This window comes from Myotis brandtii, unplaced genomic scaffold (assembly GCF_000412655.1).
Source record: "Myotis brandtii unplaced genomic scaffold, ASM41265v1 scaffold419, whole genome shotgun sequence".
Lineage (NCBI taxonomy): Eukaryota > Metazoa > Chordata > Mammalia > Chiroptera > Vespertilionidae > Myotis > Myotis brandtii.
The window spans coordinates 787,541-805,582 of NW_005366075.1; the positions used below are offsets into that span (position 1 = coordinate 787,541).

The 18,042-nt window shown below is 37.4% G+C and overlaps 1 protein-coding gene and 1 long non-coding RNA gene across 2 annotated transcripts in view; one reads left to right on the forward strand and one right to left on the reverse strand.

Moving 5' to 3' along the window:
* The window catches only part of FANCC (Fanconi anemia, complementation group C), a 259,948-nt gene that overhangs the window by 211,341 nt on the left and 30,565 nt on the right, over nt 1-18,042 (reverse strand). The gene's annotated exons all lie outside the window — the stretch shown is intronic.
* Nucleotides 13,198-18,042, forward strand: part of LOC106727380 — a 21,887-nt gene continuing 17,042 nt past the window's right edge. Inside the window, exon 1 of the long non-coding RNA XR_001363562.1 lies at nt 13,198-13,217. This is a non-coding gene — a long non-coding RNA (uncharacterized LOC106727380). The remainder of the gene's footprint in view (nt 13,218-18,042) is intronic.

Below are 18,042 nucleotides of genomic sequence, written 5' to 3' on the forward strand. Positions count from 1 at the left end.
CTGGTAACACATAATTGTTCAGATAAAGCTATAATTTTAAAAAACAGTTTAGTAAACCCCTCATTTAGGTACCCTTGGAAAGCAGACAGCGCTCAGGCAAGCTAGAAAAGGTAAAGACCAGAATTCACCACATTTCCAGACAGAAAAACCTCTCACCGGAACCACCCAGATGATGCTATCCCAATTGTGTACCTTGCAGTCACCCAAAGGGATCAATAGGGAGATAGGCCCTAGTTTCAAAACCTTTCTAAAAACTGTTATGTTATGGCACAAGAGCACCACCTACTGTAATAGTTCCAAGGGACAATTTAGTCCATTTATTGAAAAATGGCTATGTACCCACTTCTACCCAAATGTTTACTTTGCTTCAGAATAATGACTGTGGAGGGATCATTTCAACCTAATTGGCTGTCTCTCTCTCTTTTAAAACTGGGGCCTTTGCCAAGACCCCCATTTTTGCTTTAATAATGTCCCCTTTCCTTCCCAGGCAGCTATCTTAGTGAATACTGCTATATCTAGAGCTCGTCCCCTCCACGTTTCCAAGGGGCAGAGGAAAACTCAAGGGGAGAGCTGTAGTTGTTCAAACGGGTCTGAAGGATACGTGTAATGTAAATTTTAAGCCCTACAATACCCTTATAAAGATTGGGGAATAGTGTTTTTGCAAACTCATTTCAAGATGAATACAATAGTTCCCCTCCCCTTAAGGAGATTAAAATAAACACAGAGAAATGAACCACTAGCAAAATAAAGAAGAAAATAACCTGGAGAAAACAATTCATGGGATATCATCAGTAACAGCAGGGTAGAGCTGATTGTTTCTGTTGTGCTGTATACACACAGAATACAACTAAAGCCATGGCAAACACAGGGTTCTTTCTGGAGCCCCCTTCAGGACTTTCTAGGTATTGCCAACTACAAAAAATCCTGACAGACTCACCTGAACAATCCACATGAAGCGTAGCCTGTGTGTCAGTTAGCTTTGTTATTTTTTATTGGTCTGGTGGGGGCACTCTATGAGCCACTGCATGTGTAACCTCTCCTCTGCCTGCGTGGTGATGAAAAAGCAGCAGTTCGTATTTACTCCCATCATGCTGCAAACCTCTCATCTAGTACTAGTCAGGGTTTCCATTACAGCCAGAGCACGCACATGAAAATAGAGAAGAGATTCTCTACACAGCACATTCAGGGAAGAAATAACATGTATCCTCAAAATATCAGTCATCTGATGTCTGTAAAAATACAAATTTGTTAACTTGGAAATCATAAAAACTTCAAAACAATATATGTTTCAATTACTTCACAGGAAAAGAAAAACGATACTTTAGAAAAATTCCAATCACAGTTCTCTAGTACCTAAACCGCTAGCAAAATGGGCAGTCTGCAGAACTCTGTGTTTGCTAACGCCCCTGGGCAAGGGGAACCAGGGCAGTGTCACAGGGGGGTGAGTCCCACTGAATGTGAAAACCTCAGAGGAGAGACTTGTTGAAAAAGAATGAGGTTATACAGAGACAAATTCTAAGTTAAAGAGCAACTGATTAATTGACTAAAGAAGAAAAGAGCCCAAGCTAAGATTGACAGGCCCATAAAATGTTTTAAAGGCATAATAATATTGGGTTTTAGTTGTCCAATATAAAGACTTTAATGTTAGAATATACTAACAGGGGCCTAGCAAAAATTTAGTAAGTCTGCTAAATATGACCCAATTCTGGTCCATTAGAATTTCAGATGAAGTGGACATTTGCAGTTAATCTACCAACCATTTTCTACCTTCCTCTTTCTTATAAAACCAAAATTTCCTAGCCACCAGATTTTGGTGAGAAGAAAATGGGCTCTAATTGTGTTCAAGCAGCAGTTCTTAGTCACGGGCAATCTTGACCCTCTGGGGCCCTCTGACAATGTTTGACATTTTTGGTTGTCATGATGGGGGGACTGTGCTACTGGTATCCAGTGGGTAGAGGTCAGGGATACTGCTGAACATCCTACAATGCACAGGACAGTCCCCTACAATAAAAAATTATTGAGTTTGCCCTGGCCAGGTGGCTTGGTTGGTTGGAGTGTCCTCCCATACACCAAAGTATGCATGTTCGATTCCCGGTCAGGGCGCATACTGAAGTTGCTGGTTCGATCCCTGGTCAGGGTGCGCACAGGGTTTTTCTCTCTCTCAATGATCTCTCTCTCTCTCTCTCTCTCTCTCTCTCTCTCTCTCTCTCTCTCTCCTCTCTCCTTCTCTCCCTTCCTCCCTTCCTAAAGTCAATTTGAAAAAGAAAGAAAGGAAAAGAAAAGAAAGAAAGGTCTCTCAAAACCAATGAAAAGATATCCTCAGATGAAGATTTTTTTAAAAAATAATTGAGCCCTACCCATGCTACAACACTATCGCTCACACAGGAGCTACTGGGAAAAGGCTGTCCTGGCCAGGTGTGAGGAAAGAAACAAGAGCTCTAGTTGCTGCAGGAAGCCAGCCTTAGCATGAAGTATAGAAGGCAAACACAGAGTTCAGGTAAATGACTTCTTGCCGTAAGGGCTCTTAAAAAGATATACCACTTTTTGAACAATGACTCATTTTTCCCCTTCATTAAATGACCTTTTCACCACATAGCACACTAAGTAAATCACATAATATTTCAATATTATGGTTTCAGATAAAGAACAGACTCACTAATTTACTCAACACAGCAGTTTCTTGTCAAGAATATCATATGGAACAAAAAGACTTTAAAAATTGTTCAAATATCACATCTCATCTGTTAGTAGGCTAAATGGTGGCCCCCCAAATATATGTCATGTCCTAATCCTCATTACCTTAAGAGTAAATTCATATTCACCTTGTATGGCAACAGGTGTGATTAAGTTAAGGCTCCTGAGAAGAGGTACTTATCCTAGATTATGAGGGCAGGCCATATGTGCAATCATATGTATCCGTATGAGAGAGGGATCAGGACTTGGAGACAGACACACACACAGGAGGAGGCAATGTGAAAACAGGCCATCAGTGATGTGGCCGCAAGCCCAGGAATGCTATGCTGGCAGCCACCAGAAGCTGGAAGAGGAAAGAACCAGATTCTCCCCTAAAGTCCCCAGAGGTAACTCAGCCTTGCCAGGTTTTGGACTTTCTGCTCAAGAACGGTAAGAGAATAAACCTGTTGTTTAAACCAGCGTTCGCCAACCGGTGGTCTGAAAGGTTGGCGACCGCTGGTTTAAACCACTAAATTTTTGATAATTTGTTATAGCAGCTTCAGGAAACTAATGCAGCATCTTTCAAGAAGGTATAGAAATTGCAGGCCACAAGAAGGGAAGCAAATTTATATCTTGCTTTTTGCGGGGAGGAAACCCAAAGATTCCTTTTCTACGGAAATGACAAAGGTTTCCACATTAGGAGTTTTTTCACTGTCAAAGCCCAAAGGGGTAAAAAATGACCATTAAGCATTTCTGATACGAATGCATGCTCTCCACCATCTTCCAAAGAATGTTCCTTCCTGCCTCCATCAATCCCCACATCCTGTCAAGCCTTCTCTTTCTCCTTTATTGAGGCAACAAAGCAATATTTTATTATATTTATATACAAACTGTATTTATTAATTTTTAAATTATTGCTTACGACATAAAAATGTTTTCATTGCTCAATGATAAATTTTTTTTATTTGTGGTAAATACTTGGATATCTTGGGTTGGCCTGAAACACAGAATAACTTTTCCCATTAAAATTAACAGAAATAATAATTTTTTTTTACAAACTTTTCACTTAGTGACAGGGTTTATAGGAATGAATTAAAGTCATTAAGTAAGAAATAGGTATATTTATTTCACCTATAGCAAATGCATGATTAGTAGCTTGATTTCTTGGCCCTCTTCATTAATACCTTGTCAAGAATATCATATGGAAGAAAAAGATTTTTAAAATGGTTAAACACACCATCTCATTAACACTAGTTTAATGTTGCCCTCTCACCCCCACCAATACATGTCCATGCCCTAATCCCTGGAACCTATTAATATTACCTTTAAGGAGTGCAGGAGTTACAGATTGGAAGTCAACGATCCAAACCAACCCTTTCATTTCATAGGGTAGGTAAGAGGGTGCAGAGGAATGAAGTACCTTCCTTAAACCACCCATGTTGTTAGAATTCCAACCAGAACAGAATCCAAGTCTCTTAGCACCTAGCCCCATGTTCTGAGGTTATAAGAAGGAATTGAAAAAAAAATGTGAATAAAGAGACAGAAAACAGAACTTTTTTCTTTTTTGAGAAAAGATGAAATGATATAGGCATTCTTTAGATTAGAAAAGGAAAGGGTGGTTAATGAATTAATAAATGCCTACAGGTGAAGAAAACAATGACTGACTAGAGCTGCCTCAACTTACATTTATTCTGCACTGGTAATTAGACCTTGGTTTTCTATCTTTTTGTGTCTCGCAACCCAAAGAGTCTTCAAAACCTTAATTATGTAAGGTTCTATTATATCATTATACTAGATTCTACTGGTACTATATCTCAGTTGTAGACCAAAAACCCATACAACTAGCTCAAGTCCAATGGGGGAGGGTGTTGCTATGAAAAAGCTACAACAAAAGATCTCATGGATACTCAAGGAAAGAAAAGAAGAGTTTAGCTGGACCAAATAAAAACTGTGACTAAAATTCCCACCACCATCTCCTATGGGTCTCCACATGTCTGCTCCACTCCACAGCTTCTCTCTATGGACTCGCTTCCTCTCTTTTTCTTCTTCCCCAGGGCTTGCACATGGTTTTTATGGTATAGTTAAGAATCTGGTCACAATACTACATGATCTTTCAGCCATCATCTAATGAACTCAATATCTCAAGGTTACCATTCTCAGGAAAGAATCTAATTGGTTCAATCTAGACAACAAAGTCTCTACATTGGTTTCTACTAGGTCAGCTGCTCCTCCCACAAAGATTGGTGGTTGACAGGTACTAAACTCTGGGCAGATTCTTCAAAAAGGGATGCAGCAAGAGGAAATGATCTGGATGGGCATTAAGGTACTCAAGAGTTATATAGTCTTTTAGTAAATGATACCCAGGAAGACTGTCATTTGCGTATATGAGATCTGTGGAAAATATGACCATTACCTGTAAATAGAGAACAGAAACCAGTTTTAAATTTGCTTCCAGCTCTATGGTTCCAGAGCAAAACCTTAGTACTTAGAGCTGTATTATCAGATTTTATCTTTTGTCCAGAAGTATCTTCGATTAGCAGACCATTAAGAAAATCTCAGGAAATTAAAAAAAAAATCTGTTTTTACACAATATGGTCACTGACTTGCCATTATTTGGAGAAAGGAAGGGAGAAAAGGAACAAACAAAAGATATTAGCAGTCCTTACATAAGTAGAATTTCTCTGAACTATATCATGGTCAAAATACAGTTCAACAGTTCAGCACAGGCATAGAATTTTAACAGAACTGGTACCTCAAGCAATTTTTGAAAATAAAAACAAAAAGTCTGACAGGGGTTGAGAGGAGGAGGAGGAGGAACAGACAGAGCACAGAGGATTTTTAGGGCAGTGAAACCACTCTCTATGATACTATTATGGTGAATACATGTCATTAAACCTTTCTCCAAACACAACATGTACCACATCAGGAGATAAATGAACTCTGGATGATTATGATGTATCAATTAGACACCCTGTACATCAATTATACAAATGTACTACTCTTGTACAGGGTGTTGATAGGGCGAGGTTGTGATGTGTGGGGGAAGAGGATATATGGGAACTGTACACTTTCCACTCAATTTTACTGTGAAGTTAAAACTGCTCTTTTAAAAAGTTTACTTAAAATAAAAATGGCCATGTGATAAGAGCAACCTTGGTCTAACAAAACTAAAGCCTACTGGAGACACTCTGAGCATAAGGATCAGAAACAGCAGGAGCAGAGTGAGAAAGGCAAGAATGGACCTCAATTACATCTGGCAGCAGCTGCAGCCCTCACACCCTATATTATAAAGTTAATCAGTTCCCTGAGTTACAATTTCATAAATTCAGAGAGCCAGATGCTTGGTTTCTCCAGACAGAGAAGATAATTCCTGTTGGTTGTACTATGAGGTATTATCTGCTTCCAAGTCTAGTATGTGAACTCCTCAACCACCAGGAAATTAAATACAAAGCTTTTATTGGGTCTCCCTCTAACTCTACCCCCAAGATAATATTCATTTCCAATGTCAACTAAGAATTTCATAAGGGAGATCTCCTGTTACATCTATGAAGTTTTTTTGTTGCTGGGTTTGTTTGTTCTTGAAGAAGTTTTCATTTCAACTTAGACTGCAGGATATCCTAACAGTACCACATGACCTGTGGCATTCATTCCTTGGGCCAACTTTTCTTTAACAGATGCTCCTCTTCCTGTCACAGGGAGTCTGGTCTTTCTCTTACCTTCCCCTACCTCGTCTTCAAGACCAATCATTTAGGGGCAAGGTAATCTCAAGAAACAGCTTGATTTTGTATGCATGTGTTATCATAATTAGCTAGTTGTTAATATTAATAAAGGGAAGAAACCAAATGAGAGGCCAGACATTTTAAGTATTGTCATCTGGGCAACTTCACCAGGATGCTACAGCTTCAAGCTCCCCAGGGAACCACCGGTCTATTCCCTGCAGATCTCTGGGGGAATAGATCGAACAAAGGAAGAGATGGGCACATGCACAGTGAAGTCAGGTGATATAAGGAAGGTGCTTTCCTGTCAGTCTAGTCTGGGGAACAATTGACTGGCTAGGGGGTGGACCCTAAAAGAAGCACATGAAATCTGGGAAAGTTAAAATCCCCAAACAAAGAGTTCCCTCTCTCTTGTTGCTCTTCCTCTCTTGCCCTCTTGCTCTCCCTTGCTCCGTGGCCTGCTCTCGCCTGTGTGTTGGCGTGTTCTCTCTCCATAGCCATGTGGCCTTAAGCAGCCGCATGGCCCATGGCCATGTGGACCCCACATGCAATGGACTGCAGCTGGGAGCACAAGCTAAACTAGCCAGATGCTGGGCTGGACTGGACTGGACTTTAATATGGAACAGAAACTCTGGGCAATGGCCTATTCTGGCCCAGCTGAAGACAAGACTGGACTTCTTCCAAGGTGAGACAGACAGAGATGGAACCTTAGAGTGGAACCCCTTTAATTTTACATCATCAATAAAGCTTTCCACAAAACCCCAGCTTCCCGTGGGGGCCTCAGGAAATTCTTTTCCTCATGGCACTCTTCCACGATAACATATGTACCTAGCCTAAGTCTTAATAAAGCGCTACTGCTTGTTCCTTGTCATGCCCCAAGAATTGTATTTTTGGTCTGGCAATCCTCAAAAGGTTTAACCACATCTATTTGGGTGGGATCTCAAAAAAGAAAAAAAAATCAAAGAACAAGTAAGTATGAGTCCTTTTGCCTACCAACTGTGGGTAAAGATCCTGAAAGTTTTCCTATGAGCATAAAAAGCATAATTGTAACCTTTGGTTAATTTAAGTTTTGAGAATAAACTAGTCCACACATAATTACTTTGTGTATGTTTTCTTCTTTGTTTCTGTGCCTCCTTCCTTATAGTACAGATTTCCTCCTTTAAGCATTTGGGAAGAAAGATGTTAAGAAAGTACAAAATGTTTACATGGTATTTCCTGGATTTTGCCCTTCATTTTCATTGGAAAAAGAAACTTGCCATGACATACTTTTATTCATCTAAAAAGGCACGTCCTAAGCACTAGTTCTGAGAGATATTTATAGGGACTCCACAATCAAAGGATTCAGGATTCAAGTGAGATTTCTAACTGTATGCTATAATTTCTCCTAAGGCATCTCAGTGCATTCTAATTTGTTAAAGACTCTGAAAGTCCAGCATTCACACAGTCATTCAACAAACATTTATTAAGTGCCTACTGTGTGCAATGCACTATGCCAGCGATTAGAGATAAGATGTCAACCCCAGACACAGTCCCTCGCCTCAAGCAGTCTAGAGAGTGTTTTTCAAATTGCAAGTTATGAAATCAACTACATGGATAGCAACCAAGCATTCTTTTTTAATGAAGGAAGATAGAATGGAAAATATCATAGTATATCACACTTAGAAGAAGTAGGTGCTGTTTAGTAAAATGTTTGTAAAAAATAATATATGTGTGCTCTAAATAGGATATAACATATATTTCTTATTGTGGAACATAGTCAAAAAGTTTTAGAAAATCCTGCTCTAGGAGAAGAAATATATTACCCAAGAAATGATAATAAAATATAAAAAGTGATATAAAAGAATAAGTAAAGAGTACTATGGAAACATCAAAGAACATTACCAAAACTTGTTTGAGCCTAAACACGTTATCACTTCACACTAGGTAAAAGCCTATGGAAGAGAGGACAGGCTTCCAGCAAGACAGTGTGAGGGGCTCAGCTGATCTGCTCCCCAGTGAAACTAGTGAATATTATTAAAGCAATAATAATGTAAAGCCTCTGGAAATGCTCCAATGGGCAGAGAGAAAATGAAAGTATCTACTCATGAAAATTTGGTAAGAAGGAGAGTCTGTGGTATCTGAACCACCACCACTCCCTTCTTCCCCTCTCTAAACTCAGCAAACTCCTACTGCAGCAATCAGCGGAGCTCACCAGTCAGGTGTGGTCAGAGAAAGTTGAAAAGAGCCCTACTAATATCACTATCATTCTGGGGTGACAATGGGCATATCCAAAGCTGCTGAGGAGCAACATCAGAGGCTTACCAATGATGCTGAGGGGGAAACAGACCTGCCACTCTAAAGAAATAAGCTAGCAAATAACATAATAAGCCCCAGAAGGAGGTTGGTGGGAGAAAGGACAACCAGTGTTCAGAGTTACTACATTATATTATCTAAAATGTCCAGTTTCCAACACACACAAAAAAAATATGACACATGCAAACAAGTAAAGTATGACCATACACCAGAAAAAAAGCAGGCAACAGAAACTCCCCATGAAAGCGATCAGATGCTGGATTTCTCATTAAAAGACTTCAAAGTAACCATTATAAACATGTTCTCAGAACTAAAGAAAACCATGATTAAAGAAGTGAAGAAAGGAATGATGACAATGTTGTATCAACAGACAAACTGTAAAAAAGAAACAAATGGAAATTCTGAAGTTGAAAAGTATAGTAATGGGGCATGTGTGGAACTCACTGGAATGGCTCAATACTAGACATGAACTGACAGAGAAAGAATAAACAAACTTTAAGATAGATAGAGATCAAGCCAAAGAACAGAGAGAGAAAAAGAAGAAAAGTAAAGATAGCCTTAGAAAACTGTAGGATACCATTAAGTATACATACTCATAATGGAAGTACCAAAAGGAGAAGATATAAAGGAGCAGAAAATTTCTCAAAAAAAAGGTTAAATTTTCCCAATTTTATTTAAAAAATCAAGGAAGATCAATAAACTTCAAGTAGAATTTTTTAAAAATATAGCCACAAACAGATATATCATAATAAAAAATATTGAAAGTCGAGGAAAAGGAATCTTTACAATAGCAAGAGAACAATAACCCATTATTTACAAGGGAACCTCAATAAGATTTTTGACTTCTCAGCCAAAAACAATAGCGGCCAGAAGAGTTGGATAACATATTCTAAGTGCTCAGAGGAAAATACTGTCAACCAAAAATTTCATATGCAGCAAAGTTATCTTTCAAAAAGCAACACGAAGCCATGACCAGTGTGGCTTAGTTGATTGGAGTGTTATCCCAGGCACTAGAAGGTCACAGGTTTGATTCCTGGTCAGGGCACATACCTAGGTTATGGATTTGGTCCCTGGTCAGGGCACATATGTAGGTTATGGGTTTGATCTCCAGTCGGGGCACATATGGGAGGGAACCAATCAATGTATCTCTCTCACATTAATGTTTCTCTCTCCCTTCTCTCTTTTCCTCCCTCTCTGAATTCAATACTTTTTTTTTAATGAACATGAAATAAAGACTTTCCCAGATAAATAAAAACTGAGAGAATTTGTTCCTTAGAAGACCCACCTTACAGAAAATATTGAAGTACGTTCTTCAGGCTGAAAGCAAGTAACTACAGAAGCTAAGTCAAATCCACACAATGAAAAAAAAGAACACCAGTAAAGGTAATCATGTAATTATAAATTCACGTTTCTTTCTTTTCATAACTAATATAAAAATCAATTATATAAAATGCTATGTATATGAATTGTTTATTGGGCATAAACATATAAAATGTAAGATATGTGTGAGGTATTTGCCAATACCAGTGCAAAGGAGAAGTGTGGGAGCAAAGCTGATTTGGGCTAAGGAAATAACTTCATATGATATAGTAATATCTATAACAACATATTGTTTGGTTTGTAACATTATAAGATGTATAACAATAATGCCAAAAAAGGGGTTATGGGGCAGGAAGGGAGGGTTAAATATATGGCTAAATTTGTTTTACAATACCAGTGGAATTAAGCTAGCTTAAACCTGAAGTTAAGCTGTATATGGTAATCCCTACAGCAAGCACTAAGAAAAAAGAAATACCCAACAAGTATAGTAAAAACATCATTAAAGAATTTAAGATGTTACATTCGAAAATATTCACTTAATGCAAAAGAACACAATAAAGGAGAAACAGAAATAAAAAAGACAAAAGACAGAAAACAAAAAGAAAAATTCCACTCAGGGTTACATGATGTTATTGATAGAAATCCAATCATATCAATAATATCACAGAATGTGAGTGGAATAAACAATCCAACCAAAAGAGAGATGATCAGATTCTAGTTAAAAATATAATTTGTCATATACTGTCTATAGGAGACTCTTTGAATTCAAAAATATAAACAGCTTGAAAGTTTAAAAAACAATGGAAAAAGATATATCATGCAAACATACAAAAACCAGAAAGTTGGCAGACTATACTGATATCAGAGAAAATAGACTTTAAAACAAAAAAATGTTACTAAAGATAAAGAGGACTATTTTATAATGACAAAAGGGTACAATCCCATGAGGTAGATTAACAATTTTAAACATATGTATACCTAATAACAAAGCACCTAACACATGAAGCAAAGAAATGACAGAAATGGAGAAATAAGACACTTTAATGTTAATAGTTGAAAACTTCAAAATGCCACTTTCAGTAACAAATAGAATAATGAGACAGAGGATCAACAAGTAAATAGAAGACTTAACACTATAAACTAACTAGACCTAACAGACATCAACAGATATTTCCACTCAACAAAATATACACTCCTCTCAGGATTACACAGGACAGTCTCTTTTCTCTAGGATAGACCATATGCCAGGCCATTTTATTTTATTTTTAATTTATTTTTCAAATTTATCTTTACTGTTGAAAGTACTGCAGACATCCCCTTTATGCCCCCATTGACTCCTTAACCCCACCCCCGCAACCCACAAGCCTTCACCACACCATTATCTCTGTCCATGGGCTATGCATATATGCATATGAGTTCTTTGGTTAAACTTTCCCCACCCATCTACCCACCACCACCTTCCCTTAGAGATTCATCAGTCTGTTCTATGCTTCTATGTCCCTGGATTTATTTTGTTCATCACCACTTTATTTTGTTAATTAGATTCCACATGTACTAGTAAGTGAGATCATATGATACTTGTCTTTCTCTGACTGGCTTATTTCGCTTAGCATAATACTCTCCAAGTCCCTCCATGCTGTCTCAAAGAGTAAGAGATCCTTCTTTTATATTGCTGCACTAGAGGCCCGATGCACAAAATTCGTGCAAGAGTAAGACTTTGCAGCCCCTGCTGCCTTGGCCCTTACAGCCCTGGCTTCGTCCGGAAGGTCATCCAGACGGTCATTCCGCTGCCGGCCATTTGGTCGATTTGCATATTACGCTTTTATTATTATAGATAGTATTCCATGGTGTAAATGTACCACAGCTTTTTTATCCATTCATCTACTGATGGGCACTTGGGTCATTTCCAGATCTTAGCTATTGTAAATTGTACTGCTCTGAACATAGGGGTGCATATATTCTTTCTGATTGTTGTTTCTGATTTCTTAGGATATATTCCTAGAAGTGGGATCATTTGGTCAAATGGCAGTTCCATATTTAATTTTTTGAGGAAACTCTATACTGTTGTCCATAGTGGCTGCACCAGTCTGCATTCTCACCAGCAGTGTACTAGGGTTCCCTTTTCTCCACATCCTCACCAGCACTTGTCATTTGTTAATGGTAGCCATTCTGACAGGTGTGAGATGATATGTCATTATCGTTTTCATTTGTATCACTCTGCTGATTAGTGACTCTGAGCATTAGGCCAAGGGAAACAAAGGAGAAAATAAACAAATGGGACTACATCAAAATAAAAAGCTTCTGCACAGCAAAAGAAACCCTCAACAAAATGAAAAGGGAGCCCACTGTATGGGAGAACATATTTGCCAATGATACATCTGATAAGGGGTTAATATCCAAAATATATAAGGAATTCATACAATTTAACAACAGGAAGACAAATAATCCAATAAAAAATGGGCAAAGGACCTAAATAGATACTTATCCAAAGTGGACATACAATTGGCCGAGAAATGAAAAAATGTGAGGCCATTTTAAAAAACAAATATACATGGATATGTACAAAGAGTGGGGCAAAAATCAGCTTACAGTTATTTCCATGGAAAATAACATAATAATTAGTCAATAATAACCAATTGATGTATCTCTCTCACATTGATGTTTCTCTCTCTCTCTCTCTCTCTCTCTCTCCCTCCCTCCTTCCCACTCCCCCTCCTTCTCTCCCTTCCACTCTTTCTGAAAATCAATGAAAAAATTCCCTTAGGTGAGGATTTAAAAAAATTAAAAACATAAACTCTGTGTTTTGCATACTCACAACTATAAACCTACTTTTACCCAATCCTGTATATATAAATGGATATCTATATTTAAATGGATGGATAATATAAGAAATTCCTGTTCTGTGACTATAATGGAATAAAATTAGAAATCAGTAGTGGAAAAAATTGAAGGAAATTCACAAATATGTGGAAATTAAACAATGTACTGCTAAATAACCAATAAGTCAAAGAAATCAAAATAAATTTTAAAATGCTTGGATATGAAAGAAAATGAAGACACAAAATACCAAAACATGTGATACAGCTAATATAGAGCATATAGGGAAATTTACAGCTGTAAATGCCTATACTAAGATAGATAAAAGATATACCAATGACCTAATCTTCCAGGTTAAGACACTAAAAATAGATCAAACTAAATCTAAAGCAAGCAGAAGTAAAGAAATAATAAAACTGGAGAACAAACTATATGAAATAGAGAATAAAAAACAATAGAAAAAGTCAACAAATCCAAAAGTTGGTTCTTTGAAAATATTCACAAAATCAGCAAAATTTTAGATGAACAGACCAAGAGAAAAAGACAGAAGACTCAAATTACTAGAACCAGAAATAACGGATGGGACATTACTATGAACCTTATGGAAATAAAAAAGGATTAAAAAGAAATACTATTAATAACACACCAGCAAATTAGATAACTTAGATGAAATGAACTAATTATTAGAAAGATAAAAACTACCAAAACTGACTCAAGAAGAAACAAACTGAATAGGCCTGTAACAAGTAAAGATATAAAATAACTAATTAAAAAGCTATCCACAACCCTGGCCAGTGTGGCTCAGTTGGTTGAGCATTGTCCCATTCACCAGAGTCACCAGTTTGATTCCTAGTCAGGGCACATACCCAGGTTGTGGGTTCAATCCCAGCCAGGTTGCCTGCGGGAGGCAACCAATTGATGTTTTTCTCTCACACTATTGTTTCTCTCTTTTCCTCTCCCTTCCTCTCCCTCTAAAATAATTAAAAACATATTTTTAAAAAAATTTATTTAAAAAACTATCTACAAAGAAAAGCCATTACCAGATTACTTCAACACTGAACTACCAAACATTTAAAAAATAATACTAATTCTTAATAAACTTTCAAAAAATAGGATGGAATACTTTCCAATTCATTTTATAAAGCTAGTATTACTATAACAGCAAAACAAGAAAAAGACATCATAAGAAAATTATAGACCATTATCTTTTATAGATATGGACATAAAAATCTTCACCAAAATACTGGTAAACCAAATCCAGCAACCTAAGAAACGAATTATATAACATAACCAAACAGATTTATCACAATACGCAAGATTAGTTTAATACCTGAAAATTAAATAATATAATACAACAAAAATCTCAAGATCATCTCAATAGCTGCAGAAAGCTGTGTGATAAAATCCAACACCCTTCCCTGATAAAAAACAAACAAACAAACAAAAAACCCACTCAACAAACTAGGAATAGAAAGAACTTGATAAAGGACATCTGCAAGAAACAAAAACAAAACACAGCTGACATCATGCTTAATAGTGAAAGACTGGATGATCTGACTTAAAAGCAGGGGCAAGATAAGGACATTCAACCTCACACTTCTACTCAACATTGCACTAGAGTTTTTACATAGGGAAAATAGGCAAAAATAAATATATAAAAGATATCCATATGGAAAAGGAAAAAGTAAAACTATTTCTACTTGTAGATTATATGATCTCATATATAAAAAACTTTAAGGAATCCACAAAAGGAAAACTATTAGAACTTATGAGTTAGCAAGGTTGCAGGATTCAAGATTTATATACAAAGGTCAATGAACAATCTAAAAATGAAATCAAGGAAATAATTCCATTTATAATAATATCAAAAATAATAAAAACTTAGGAATTAATTTAACAAAATAGGTGCAAAGTTTATACTCTGAAAACTATAAAACATATTTGAAAGAAATTAAATAAGACCAATACTTCATGTTCATGGCCCAGAAGACTTAACATTGTTAAGATGGCAATACTCCACAGATTCAATGCAATTCCTATCAGAGTTCCAGCTGACTTCTTTGTAAATTCTGACAAGCTGACTCTGAAATTAATATGGAATTTCAAGGGATCTGCAGTAGATAAAACAATCTTGAAAAACTAGAAGAAAGTGGAGAATTCACACAGCCTGATTTCAAAACTTACTATGTAACAGTAGTAATGAAGGCAGTGTGGTAGTGGCACATGGACAAACATAAAGGTCAAGGACTGAGAGTCCTTGAAATCAACCCATCCATTTATAGTCAACTGATTTTCAACAAGGAAGCCAAGATTATCCAATGGCAAAAAGAGCAGTCTTCAATAAATGGTGCTGGGAACACACAAAGGAACAAAGTTAAAACCTTACCTCATACCATATACAAAAAACTAACTCTAAATGGATCAAAGACCCAAATGTAAAGCTAAAATTATAAAAACGTAAGGATAAAATATAGGGTAAATTTTCAGTACTTTGGATTTGGTGATGATTCTTAAATATAACACCTAAAGCAGAAGCAATAAAAGAAAAAATAAGTTGAACTTCATAAAAATCAGTAACTTTTGTGCTTCAAAGGACACATCAAAAAAGTAAAACAGCCCAGTTTAGGGTTGACCTATAAACCTATGAACTGGGAGGTCGTGGTTCCATTCCCAGTTAGGGCACATGCCTGGGTTGTAGCCTCGATCCCCAGTGGGGGGTGTGCATGAGGCAGCTGATCAATTATTCTCTCTCATCACTGATGTTTCTATTTCTCTCTCTCTCTCTCCCTTCTTCTCTCAAATCAATAAAAATATATTCTTTTTAAAAGTGAAAACACAACCTAGAGAGTGGGAGAAAATATTTGCGGATCATATGTCTGACTAAGGACTTGTACCCAAGAATAAAGAACAGCTTAATAATCCTATATAATAAAAGCCTAATATGCAAATCGACCAAACGGAGGAACGACCGGGGTTGCTATGATGCGCACTGACCACCATGGGGCAGACACTCAATGCTGGACCTGCCCCCAGGTGGGGCCAGCCAGCAGGTGGTGCCAGGCCACCAGCCAAGGCAGGTGCCAGTGGGGGCCCCCCAATCGCCCCGCCAGTCGACCCACAGATCGGCCAGGCCTAGGGACCCTACCCTATATATTCGGACAGTCTCTTAGATTTAAAAATTAAAACCTGGCAAGGCTACTCTAACACTGAAAAAACAAGATGGTGCAACTATGACATGCATGGACTCTGGCTTGCAGATTTTGTGGTCAGCCCTGATTCTGACACTTATAACTGTGTGACAAAGCCAATTACTTAACTTCTCTCTGCTTCAGTTTTTCCACCCATAAGATGGGGAAAATGGTACTACTGCCTCAGAAGGATCATGTTATGTACTACTTTTTATAATCAAGGCAAAAAAATGTAGCTGCCCATACAAAAGCAAGATGCCTTTCACGTATATGAAAAGTATAGTCACTGGTACATGCAGCATCCCAGATTACGAGAGGGATGTCCAGGGGGATCGGGCCTAAACAGCAGTCAGACATCCCCCGAGGGGTCCCAGATTATGAGAGGGCGCAGGCTGGTTTGAGGGAAACCCCGCCCACCGTGCACAAATTTTGTGCACCAGGCCTCTAGTAAAAAGATAAGTAACCTAATTTAAAATGTACAAAGAATATGAATAGCATTTCTCTAAGAAAGATATACAAATGGGCAATAAACACATGAAAATATGCTAGACATCATTAGTCATCAGAGACATGGAAACCAAAACCACAATAAGATACTACTTCAAACCCACAAGTCACAGTTAGAAGAAAAAGTTAGATAGTAACAAGTATTGGCAAGGATGTGGAGAAATCAGAACGGTTATACAATGCTGATAGGAATGTGCTGATGCAATTGCTTTGGAAAACATTGTCAGTTCTCAAAAGGTGAAACATAACCACATCACCTAGCAATTACCCTCCTAGGTATACACCAACAGAACTGAAAACACACAATACATAAAAAATATACCCTAATGTTCATAGCAATATTTATAATAGGCAAAAAATGTAAACAATACAAATGTTCATCAATTGATAAATAGATAAATGAAATGTGGTATATCCACACAGTAGTATGTTATTCAGCAATAAAATGGAATGAAGTGCTGATACATTCTACAACATGGATACATCCTAATAACATTATGCTAAGTGAAATAGTCAGCCATAAAGGACCATATATTAGTCCACTGATATGAAATTTCCAGAATAGACAAATCTATAAAAATAGAAAGTACAATCTACTCGCCTAAGACTGGGAAAGAGAGATGTAAGTGACTATTAATGGGTAAGGGGTTTCTTTCTGGGGTGATGAAAATGTTCTAAAATTAGGTTGTAGTGATGATGGTTATCCAACTGTGAATGCTAAACAACATGAATGTATTTTTAAGCGGAGGAATTTATAGTATGTGATTTATATCTCAATAAAGCCAAAAAAAAAAAAACTATGGAAAAGTATTTGTAGAATACCAGTTTAAGAAACAATGCCCTAAAGCAGGGGTGGGGAACCTTTTTTCTGCCAAGGGCCATTTGGATACTTATAACATCATTCAAGGGCCATACAAAATGAGCAACTTAAAATTAGCTTCCTATATTTGGTCAAACATTTAAGTAACTCACCCCTAATGCCTTGGCAGGGCCAGACTAATTGATTTCCCCAGCCTTATATGGCCCGAGGACAGGACATTCCCCACCCCTGCTCTAGACAATGCCTAAAACTATTTGATTCTAATTCTGAAGTGGACCAGAAATCATTCCTTCTTTAGGAGAGTCATTAAAGAAAAGGCCTTCATATTTCTGTGACACCACAATACACCCTTAAACCTTGAGATGTAAAGTTCATTCTTTTGGGCAGGGGTGGGGAATGTCCTGCCCTTGGGCCTTATAAGGCCTGGGAAATCATTTGGTTTGGCCCTGCCAAGGCATTAGGCGTGAGTTACTTAAATGTCTGACCAAATATAGGAAGCTAATTTTTAAGGTGCTCATTTTGTATGGCCCTTGAATGATGTTATAAGTATCCAAATGGCCCTTGGCAGAAAAGGTTTCCCCACCCCTGGTCTAAAGCAATCCCACATTGTCCTGGAGTTATAAATCTGAGAAATGAAATTAGGTATAACAAGACCAACTCTGGGGCCATTCAAAGTTCTTTGGTTGATCACTTCCCACCCACCCACCCT